The sequence below is a fragment of the Hypomesus nipponensis genome, chromosome 7 (assembly GCF_054491055.1).
Source record: "Hypomesus nipponensis isolate SF chromosome 7, ASM5449105v1, whole genome shotgun sequence".
Classification (NCBI taxonomy): domain Eukaryota; kingdom Metazoa; phylum Chordata; class Actinopteri; order Osmeriformes; family Osmeridae; genus Hypomesus; species Hypomesus nipponensis.
Window position 1 is genome coordinate 4,087,881 of NC_140367.1, and position 11,944 is coordinate 4,099,824.

At 44.3% G+C, this 11,944-nt stretch overlaps 1 long non-coding RNA gene across 1 annotated transcript; it reads right to left on the reverse strand.

Annotated features, from left to right (window-relative positions):
• Positions 1-1,940: 1,940 nt before the first annotated feature.
• LOC146276384 (uncharacterized) lies at positions 1,941-11,434 on the reverse strand. The gene is made up of 3 exons (XR_014762477.1): positions 6,935-11,434; positions 3,130-3,225; positions 1,941-2,442 (listed from the first exon to the last, which is right to left on the reverse strand). It is a non-coding gene; the product is annotated as an uncharacterized LOC146276384 (long non-coding RNA).
• Positions 11,435-11,944: the final 510 nt, after the last annotated feature.

The window sequence follows — 11,944 nt, forward strand, 5'->3', positions numbered from 1 at the left end:
TCAGCTTTTACACACTGACAAGAAAATTAAGGGCTGTCATTCTCTCTCCATCCCACTCTATATCTTTCCCCTTTCTTTAACTCCCTCCATCTCTCTCTCTCTCCATCTCTCCATCTTACTCTCGCTCTCTTCAATGCATCATTACACCACACGGATCCATCCGCTCATAAACAACTGTCTGCTCTGGGGAATTGGCCTCAAGGCCTGGCCAGCCATTGGTGGACTGACCAATTAGAGATGCCTCATTTGCTGCTCTCTGTCCCGGTAGCATCCCAGCCGTCACCTGATTGGTGTGTGGACATCCTTCTGCTGAGGTGACCATTTGCAGACGACTCATTGGCCAAGGCATGTTCCATTTGCAGCACCATTGGAGGGATCAATGACAGTGTTAGATAATGAGGAGAAACTCATATTCGGTGGCTGTTTATCTCCAACGGACCTTTGTAGATGAATACATGACTATTACTGATAATAATAATAAATTGTATTTATATTGCACTCTATATTTAAGCAATCTCCGAGTGCTACAAAGCATATAGTAATACAAATAAAAAAGAATCAAAGCTTAATAATAAATAAAAAGATCAAGGTCAATAAATAATTAAAAACAAAACCAATAAAACACATTGATTGAAAAGCTTTTTTTTAAAGATATTTTTTTAGGTTTCCTTTGAAAACATCTGTCGTCGGAGGGGCCCTAAGACGGTCAGGGAGGGCCATTTCAAATGACATGAGACCAAGCTTGGGCCTTGAACCTGAGCTTTGCGAGGACTTGGGTGGTGCATGCGTTGGGTTTAGCTGAGGCAGGGATAGGCTATTAGGCCCAGACCACATGATGGCTGTTAAGTGAAGTACAGCTGTTGACTTGTTTATCTCAAACTAGCATGCTATCTGCAAAAAACAACTCAAGGTTTTTTATATTGTGTTTGGTTAAACTGAGGGCCGCTTAATTGAATATTTAGTCATTATAATAACACTGATCCAATTTTAAAAAGCAAGTGCCAATCATCTTCATTGGTTGAATGAATAAAACAAATACACACAGAGACAGATGCTCATTTGAATTCACAAAATATGTTATACTTAAATGCACACACACACACACACACACACACACACAAACACACACACACACAAACGGAAGACTGCTGTGCTAGTCAATTAGCAATGAAAAACAATTTTCATAACTTTTCACTGTTACATAAGCTTTATTTGTCTCCTCTGACAATGGCCACGGAGGGGAGCGAAACAGTGACCAGCTAAATGTGCTACTTTCATCCAGCTTAGCGCTGCAAATGGACCTCATTGTCTTCAGAGGAATTTGATTTTCTGCCATGCTGTGGCAGCAGGCAGGGTCCTTATCAACAGCTCTCAGGGTAGGGAAGGAGGGACTGGAGCTGTGACTCAAACCAACCCATGAGGGAGAGTGAAAGAGGGACAGAGAGAGGGTAGAGAGAGAGGGTAGAGAGAGAGGGTAGAGAGAGAGGGTAGAGAGAGAGGGTAGAGAGGGAAAGACAGGAGGAAGGAGGAGAGAAACTAGATTATCAAATAATATTGCAGAGACGTTTACTTCTCTTTACTCCCACCAAGATACGAGCCACAGACACACCCACACACAACACCCACGACACAGACACACACACACACAAAGACACACACGCGCATACACTGAGCATCCTTTGCCAGTAAAGCCACTGACAGATCTCCCAGTGGAGCATCTTTTTATACGCTCTAATTTCCACTGTTATCTTCTATGGTGCTCAGAGCCAAAAAGAGCATGTTTTCATCAGCTAGATAATGCCAAAGAGTTTTGAGTGGGTGTGTTTGAGAGTGCGTGTGTTGTGTGTCCTCTCATGACAGGACCTCTCCTCTCCTCTCCCCTCCCCTCTCTGTTGTGATCATGACTAAGAGGAACAGACGTCAGCCATCTCAGCCTTGTCACTCTGCCTCCTTCTGAATCTGTCATGCATGTCACCATGTCAATGGAGAGTGTGGGGGAGGAGAGAGAGTGAAAGAGAGAGAAAAGCAGGAGGAATAAAAGACAAATAGAGAAGGCACAGAGAGACTGACATCCGTTAGTGCTGGGGCCTTGTCTCAGGAAGTGCTGGAGTACAGTTCCTCTCCACACCTGTCACAGAGGCTGGTACAGGCCGCCCCCCTCCACTCCCCCGTTGATGCTAGGGTGCCTCAGAGGCTAGGTTGTTAAGTTTGTCTGGCCAGACAACGACCCATACGGAGGGCTGAGATTACAGAGTAGTGAGTGGAAGGAAAGCCTGGGAATTTTATGTAAAAAAACATCCATGATTTGTGTTCATGTGTTTGTGTGTGCATGTGCGCATGTTGGTCTGCTCACTTTACTGCAGCTCCTCCATCTTCTCATGGGGATACTGTTGTGTTTCTTTCACAGTGAAGAGTTGTGGAGATGGCCTCTCGGGAATGAATCTAGGAATGAATCCGAATATTTTGAGTGAGACTTTTCCACCCACTACAGCCAACACCAACACCATCATAGACAGAGCTAACTTAGATAATAGAGAGTATGGCTGGCACTGATACACAACTACATCTCATGATTTCCCTAAAAGTTGCCATATTTTTGTTTTTGTGTGTGTGTGTGTGTGTGTTTACTGTAAATAACCAACCACAGTAATGATTCTTCGAAAAGCCAAGCCCTTTCATCTTTTCCATGTGGGGAAGATGACATATTGAAACTGGTAATGATCTGTAGGCTATATGTGGACACTTGCCACACACACACAGACACTCTGCAATGCATCTCTCCTAAGCTTCACCATGTCTTCAACAGTAAGAGAGATGTTCCCATAAAGCTTTGGATGAACTAGAATCTTACTGCATAGAAACGCCTCCCATCACTACAAGTAATGAAGCGGCTAACGACGCGGAGGTGCTAACATCCATGGAGCTGTGGAGTGTGTGCACCAGGGCTGGATTTACCACAGGGGCATATTTCATTAGAATAACCTCAACTCATCACAGGCGAGGGCAGTTTTGATTAGGGCCCGTAAGATGAGAGAGTCTTTTAAAGATGGAGGGCCAGGAGTGTAAAAGGCCTGTTGATAAACGCAGGGCATCATAACGGGAGAAGTCTGTGGGCGTATTTATACCAACCTCCATTAAAAACTCTAAATTAATGCCAGGGATATGAGCACACACAGACACACACCACGTCCGTGAAACCTTCGAGGACGTTAACACATCTCTGGCCTGGAGAAAAAGAGAGAGAGAAGAGAGAGAGAGAGAGAGAGAGAGAGAGAGAGAGAGAGAGAGAGAGAGAGAGAGAGAGAGAGAGAGAGAGAGAGAGAGAGAGAGAGAGAGAGAGAGAGAGAGAGAGAGAGAGAGAGAGAGAGAGAGAGAGAGAGAGAGAGAGAGAGAGAGAGAGAGAGAGAGAGAGAGAGAGAGAGAGAGAGAGAGAGAGAGAGAGAGAGAGAGAGGAGAGAGAGAGAGAGAGAGAGAGAGAGAGAGAGAGAGAGAGAGAGAGAGAATAATGATTTATCTGTTTGCTGTAGCCAAATTACAGTAACAGGCTGCATTCAGTGTTAGCTAAGAACCTTACCCACACCGCAACTTTGGCAGCTTGAGAGAGATTTCAGGGTCAAACAGTATGCACATACTGACCGGCAAGACAATTTGCTAATTCATTAAGAAGTTAATGATACCTCTATCGTTTCATGATGGAAGTTCTGCAGTATCAAACTGAGTGTGATCATCTGAAGGGTCATCTGCTTACAAACTTCCAACCAGTCTTACAGTAAAAGCAATTAGACATCATTTAAGAACCCTAAACTTGAAAGTACAGAATATTTTAGAAGAGTACAAATTCCTAAGTTAAAACGATGAGTCATGTGAGGCTGGAGTCACATGGTGCTGCTCTACGTTTCCATCAGTCTGACTCTGTAACCTTGTAGATGGAGATTAATGAGGAGTGTTAGCGGCCTCGAAGGCTATCGCTGTCCCGCTTGCTCTTTAATAGGCTCAGCTTCTACGTCGCCAATTATGTCGTTTGTATTCTGCCTGCTGGACGTGTGGGCCGGGACCTGCCCACTGGCAGGAGATGAGTTGGTGAAGTCTAGGGGTCATTTGGACGAGGCAAGTCGGCGTCGGCTACTGATGAAGATCCGTGGGGACAACATGGATTGTTGGTGACGACTGTAGTCCAATGTTAAGAAGCTGTGCATGTGTGTTGAGTGTGTGTGTGTGTGTGTGTGGAAAGGATATTATGAGAGAAGCATGGTGAAATATCACTCGACTGGCTGAGTGGGTTTAAGATTTAAAAGACAGTTGTGATGCAACGAGTTTGCAAATGTCAGGGTCGCATGAGGACACTTTTAGAGTTTCCCAAGAAGGTAGATGAGCTCATACTTCATGAAACCATCCAATAAAAAAAAAGGAATCTTGGTCACAGAAGTGGTGTGGGAAAGCAGTGAGAAGGGCAGACTTCAATGAGGTTGTCCTTTGGGTTGATTGCTATGTACCTGTACAGGGTACACAGGAGCAATTGTACACCATTAATGCACTTCAGGGTAATTATTGTGAACAGCCTTCCATCCCCCATGTGTTCTGCTTCAGGGCCAGGGTCATTATATTACGTTTTAATGGTTAGGATATTTTATCTGCAGAGCCCTCTCCAGCCAAACTATCTTGTCATCTAGGGTAGCGAGAACACATAAAAGGTAGGGAGTCAGAGAGGACCTATTGAGATCAATACTAGTGTAATTGGTAGCTTCCACTTAAATGTTTTAGTGTCGGGATGGTTTCCCACTCGTGTCCTCTTCACGACAAGATAAGACAATTTAGCAAAAAAGTCTACTATTTCATCTTCAAGCTTTAAAGCTGAACTTTTATCTAGTATCCATTTGGACTGTGTTTGCCTTTGATAGTGTTCAAATGACACAGTGTGATTGGGACTTCTTCTTCAAAAGACATTCGCAATATAGTTTCGTTGATGGGTTCTTGTGGTACTTCTCGTAGTACTTCTAACCCTTCTAATTGTAAAAGTTCTGCTATTTCTCCACTTTTTTGGTATCTTTGTCATGTCATCAATTTCACTGTTGAAAATTGGAAGAATAAAATATTTAGGTTGCTGAGAGTTGTGATAAGGATTACAGAATACAACATGTGAGAACACTGTACCAAGTAGCTTCTCATCCTTATGACATCAATAAAAAAAAAATAAAAAAAACTTGGCTCCCAAAAACTGACCTGACAATAAAAATACAAAACAAAATGTTACGATTGTTATTATTATATATTTTTGTTTTTATATGAACACTTCAATGCACTCAGTTTCATCTGTAAAAGAAAAGAGATGCAAGGCATAGAGCATGCAGCTGTTCTCCAGCATCTGAAGTCTGTTCCTGTTATTCCCTTAATGGGTGCTGTCATCAGATTAAAAAGCAGCAGAGTGCTGTTCCATTAGCCACTCCATAGTACTCTCATTAGCGATAGCTCGCAGCACTGGCATTACCAGGCAGAGCTACTGCAGCACCACAATATCCTGTCCACGGTGGGGATGTCTCTAGTGTAAGTATGGTTGTAATTAGCTACAAAAGACACACAAATGTCAAGACGTCTTTGATAGTATGTTTTAAACAGAGATTAGAGGTTGTCCAGTCAGTGTTGTCTGATGTGTCTAAAGGCACAATACAGTCGTAATTTGTGTCCTTAGTACTGTCACCATCAGTGTTTCCCTGGAAAACTAACCAAACCTGCTAGACTTGTCTATTTTTACCCATTTTTAAATAAAACTCATGATTGTTTAATGAGAAAGCACCCTTGATGTTCGTAATGCTCCAGTCAGAAGAAAACCTGTTTGTCTTCTGTCAGGTCTGTTCTCGTTCAGATGGAGTCAGCTGGTCAGGGATTGGACAGAAAACCCTCACATGACAGGAAAAGAGAACATGATTTTAAGATGTATTATAAATCATCAAAAACCTGCTTATCTCCAGCCCCCAGCCTCCAGCCTCCTTCCTCCAGCATTCAGCCCCTAGCCCCACATCCCCCCAGCCCCCAGCATTCAGCCCCCAGCTCCAGGCATTCAGCCCCCCAGCCTCCTTCCCCCAGCATTCAGCCACTAGCGCCCCAGCCTCTTTCCTCCAGCCCCCAGCCTCCAGACCTGTCTAGGTAGGTCCCAGTAGAATAGAAAGGGCTTGTGGTACTCAGCCTCTTCAGTGGTGGGTTCTCTGCTGTCACCACTGATCTCCACTCTGACTGCAGAAACACTGCTTCTGACGGGCCTGGGTAGGTGGACGTCCCTGAGCATCTGTTCTGCGCTCCCTCTCCCCCTCCCCCTCCCCCTCCCCCTCCCCCTCCCCCTCCCCCTCCCCCTCTCTCTCCCTCTCTCTCCCTCTCTCTCCCTCTCTCTCCCTCTCTCTCCCTCTCCCTCTCCCTCTCCCTCTCCCTCTCCCTCTCCCTCTCCCTCTCCCTCCCTCCCTCTCCCTCTCCCTCTCCCTCTGACTACTTACATCTTCTTCCTTTCAACACCACTCACTTTTTCTTTGATTCTGGTCATTCCTAGAAAAACTGAAGCCACAAAATAGTCTGGGTATCTTGCACTAAATCATTTTTTCGAGGTATTTTCTCCTGTTCTATCACAACGTAAATTTGCTTTGTAAACACCAAGGAAATTAAGCAGATCAACAATATTTTACAGTTAATGAGTTGACATGAACTTGGATCAAGTCAGCATCAGAAAATTACCAAACCAAAGCAACATCTTGTCTTCACTGTGAGAGGTGACAAGCAGGAAGTTAGGGCCTGTGGCCACTTCCAAAATAATGAGGAAGGAATTAATTCTGCTTAGATTTTTTATTCTGCCAGACCACAATTAATCTCATCAGTAAACAAAGCAGAGGTCATCTTGTTTTGGAGAACTCCAATTAGAGAGTAATAAGTGCTAATCAGACAAGCTGCTCACCAGCATCTTGGTGCCTTTCAGCGCTGTGAGCTCTCCGGGGAATATTCTGCCCTCCGAGCACACACACACACAATGTGCCCGCACCAGCCCCTGTGATCCTGTGTTAAGGTTTAGAGAAGGAGAAGAAAGGCCTAATTAGCAACAGCATTCATTAGTACGTTTTTCTTTTTTCTTTCTTGTATGTGTATGTGTCTGCGCATGAGGCAATATGTGTGTGCATATAGTATTCCATGTGTGTTCCTGTGTGTGTGTGTGTGTGTGTGTGTGTGCGTGTGTCAGACAGAGAGGCAGCATGCTTCTGAGTGCACCTACCTGGGGAGGATAGTGTTTGTGTGTGTTTGCATTGCATCCATATTTGTGTGTGTGTGTGTGTGTGGAGAGAGACTGCATGGCATGGTTCTTTCTCTGCAATGTAGTTCACCGTCCCTTCTCCAAAGTGGTGTGATGTGGTGTTCCTTCCAGAAGTTGAAGTTCAAGGGCCACACTAAGGTGAGACTTCTGTAGAGGAGTCCACCACTACCCTGTAACACTGGCAGGCGTAGGGTAACAGGGTTCAAATATCTGGAATAGATGGCAATTTAACAAATGGGAACTGGTAATTATCAATCTATTTCAACATTAATCGTCATACTCCAAAGTGTAATTGATCTTCAGGGCTTAGCCCAGATCTCAGCTTTGCTTCACTTGCTTTCCTCTCCTTCTCTCGAGCTACTATTGCAACCCCAGGCACGTCATTACAGTTCCCTGCGGTTTCTTGTCTGACACACACACACACACACACACACACACATGCACACATGCCAAGCCAGTGGCCATGAGATTGGCCTGAGGGGAGGGGAACCCTCATCAGGTAACTAAAGCCTTCCCTATCCTCGCTCCAGGGTGCCCACCAGACCTGGATGGGCCCACTGGCATGTCAAACCCCCTGGTGATATACAGCACAGTCCAGACCCATCAACCACCAACCCCTCTCAGCTGCTGATAATTATGAAGTGTGTGTGTGTGTGTGTGTGCATGTGAGTGCATTTGTGGGCGAAGGGGTTGTCATTATAACTTAGTGTTTATGGCACACTCTTACTTGAGCACAGCAGACATTATAGGTGATTTGTGAGATTCATCTTTAGAAACTCTGATTCCTCTGTACTCTGCCACGCCCAGCATGCATAACGACACACCAACAACCTCAGTGCTAACAAAAGCATGCTGGTTATTAGTATAATCTTTGACAGCCATACCTCAAGGTTATCGTTTTTAGCTATCCCCAGATGCCAGGACCTATGGGGTTTAACAGCTGGTCTATGTGCCAAGCTTTTATAGTCTAAAATGTATTGTCATTTTAATAGTTTTCCTCAAGGTGTCTTTGGCAGCAGTAAATTGCAGGGTCTGTAATCATTGTTCATCTGTTGCCATTTACCTGGTCTGATGTTTGTTGTAGAATGGTTCATTGATCTATGTTTTTTTCATCCTGACAAGTATATAATAACAATAGAGAGCCAAGTTGTCAATGTTGCAGCTAGAGAACAAATGTTAAACGTTCACCACCGTTACAAGATTCCTTTTTTTACCAGGTTTAATGAGGTTCAAGAGAAATTGTCTCTCTCACATTCTGTTAGATGTGTTTCACATTTTCAAATTGGACAATGTCTCCCCTAAGGGCTGTTTATCATTGTTTTACAGTTGCTCTCAAAAAGAGGATCATGAAAGAAATAAAGACTTATTTGCTGACTCCCTCAACTCTTTATGTGATGCTTGCAAAATAGGTTGCCTTTAAAGTTTGTCTCTTTTATTCGTATTTTTTGGGCTTGTTAGCTTCTTTCAAAGTACCCACAGAGCTATTGCCCTAATACCTAAGACTGATTAAAAAGAATGTAACCTCCTCTTGGATTACAATGCTTCCAATTAACAGCTGGTTAAGTTATTTAGAGTAACACTGCTGTTGAATTTGAATTCAGTCCATAGGGGGAAACCCTGCACTCAGTGGGGAGAAAGAAACTCTTATATCCCCCTTAATTAAAACACCATTTGTGCTTAGTCCCAGCTATGAAGTTGTCTTTGATGGTGCTTTTGTCAATTAAAACTGAATCCTGTGGAAGATTGGATACTACTCATTACAAACAGGTTATGCTCAAGGACATGAAGTCTTCAGATTTGTGAAGAGGGAGTCACGAGTGAGAGACACAGGCACACGTAGATCCAGGATCAGGAAGTCAAGCTTGAATATTTGTTTCCTCCTCGTCCTCTTCCTCCTCCTCCTCCTCCTCCTGCTTCTTGTCCCTCACCTCCTCACAAAACCCCCACACTCGTTAATTCATCATTTATTGATCCCAGAGGAGAATTTTCTTAGCCACCAGTTGACATGGCCAGTAGACAAACTGTACTGCACACAGAGGAGAGGCCACTTCTGCAGACAAACATGTTCATCCAGACTCATGCCGAATAAATGTTTACCTACCGTAGACAACGGCAGAAATAGATGTTCGCCCAGACTCGCACTGACATAAACGTTCAGGCAAACATAGATGTTACTCTTGTGTTATTCCAGCTGTCAGAACCTCCTTCAGGTGTTCCTCCACGAGGCAGACACTCAGCGTATTCTCATGCCTTGTGCCTACATGCTCGTCACGGCCCATTAAAGCTTGGCCGCTGAAACACCAATACAGCATTTACACACTTCAGAAAACCTAGCCTGACCGAAAGAGAAAGGCAGCATGCATATTTCACAAGGGAGCGTTTCTTAAACAACCCACAGAAATGTGGAATGCCTGCACTCATGAGGATGATAAGCAGCATTTCCATTCCAACCTGGGGATTCTGGGATGCACGCCACACCAGGGTAATGAGCGGATGTTGGGGTAGAATGACGTGAAAGAAGTGATTCTGGTCTTGAACATTCCAGAAGAATCTTTGATGACAATATGTGATCTACCTTTGTCTGGTGACTGAAAAGTCTGGTCATAAATCTGTGATGCTCCTCATCCCAGTAATGGAAGTTAATTTCTTGTTTGCCCATTTCTGTACATTTTCTCTATGACATTTATGGCCATTCTCAGGTTCCAGTGACTGCACAGAGGAGAAATTGATACGAGCTGTTTGATATTCAACCACAGATTCAATATTGTTAATTCCACTTTTGGCCCAGAGAAAACATTAGGCCATGACTCAGCCCGACAGCCTAACAGCGGGGTAAATCTGAATGAAACTACAACTTAAGGAGGTCCTTCTGACATTACTCACCTGCCGACCTGTGATTTCTCATCATGCATTCCCATCCCAGTCCATGCAGACTTCCAGGAAAAGACGACCTTCCCAGTACAGAGGTGGCATAGGACGAGATTGAAATGGAAATCGCCAGGATGAAACGGATCCACTGTTAAATCCTCCGTTTGACGTTAGAATAGAAGGATGTGTGGAGAAGGAGAAGGAAAAGGAGGAGGAGGAGGAGAGGTGCCTGTCGTTGTCCTGGGTAATATCATTCATGGAGGAAAACAAAGAGGAGATTTGCGTGTTCACAGGGCGAATCGCAAGGCGTCGGCGCCAGGATTGACAGTTTATTTAAGAGGCCATTAACTTTACATACACTGCTTTGAAATGAAATATAGAGCAGGTTACATCTGAGGCCCCAAGGCTCCATATCCCAGCATGCAACTGTCTGTGACTGTAGCTGGTCGGGCAACTCTCTGATTGCTTATCTCTTGCTACATCATCACTTTATTGGCTGGCCCGGTCTAGGATGGGGGCTAAGGAGCATTTACATGATGTTGTTTCTCCCCTGACCATTCAACAGCTAATAACAGCTGTATGAAGTGCTTTACATGGAAGCAACACTTGGCCAATCAAGCGTAACAACAACCATTATTTAATCAGTGCCTATTCCAGTAAGAGTGTGGAGGCCCATTGATGTAAGCCAGCAACAAATATATGTACTTGAATGGCAGTATCTCATTGAATGTAATGAAACACTTTTGTACGTCACAGACAACATCGTACCACACACGAGCAGTTTGCTGTAAACACACCATCCATTCCTGGTTTGCATGGTTACTTGTGTTACCCAGTGCTGATGTTTGACAGGAGCTTCCTGATTGGATGGATGGAATTCCACCGCTGTAAGCGTTGCTTAAGTGGTGTTGAGCCAATCAAGGTTGGTCGAGGAACCGCTGAGTCAGCACTTTGGGCGGGCCGCCATCTCTTTGGCAGGGCTGAGCTGATTTAAACCTCTGCTGAACCAGGGCTCAACTTTCATTAGACTCAGTCATTATTCCTCTCCGCTGTCTGACAGATGGCATTGTGGGATATCGGATTTTTATGGCAGGTCATCTTTCATATCCCATTTCTTTTCCCATTTGATGAGAAGTTCTTGGTCCAGTCAAATTCATTCAGCATTTTGAGTATTGATATTCTCTCTCCCTTTCCCTCTCTCTCTCAAGCTCTCTCTCTCTGCATTGGATTTTTCCCGTAATATTCTTTCCTTCTTGGCACTCTTCTGACACCGATGCCTGTCGTCCAGATGAGAAGTAAAGTAGAATAAAGTGCATGAATAAACATGGAGGAGGATAGGGGCTCTCCCTTTATCAATCCACATCGCAGGAGTTCACAATAAATCAGTTAATGTAAATAGGTAGTAGAGGATTGCATCTCTAAAGGACACCAGTAATAAACCATGTCGTAAATAAGGTCAGCAAGCTATGGGATGAGTGTAATCGTCTTGGAAAGTACATGATACAGGCAAGCGTGTTCTGGGCCAATGACGCAAAGAGTTCCGGCATCTCAAACACTTTTTGATGTAACCAGCTGTCAGTTGTACGTGGGGAGGTCACCAGGGCTAATGGAGGTCCTCAAAGGCACAATGGTCAAATAGCTCTCAGAGGTCACTAGGGGTCGTTAGAACTCAGGGAGGTCACACAGCAAAGCTAAAGGCTGGTCGTTCTTTTTCATCATCTGTTGGGGAGACAGCTTCTGATTGGAGGACCTATGTAGCCTATCCTGTGTGTGTGTTCAGTCAGACCTGAT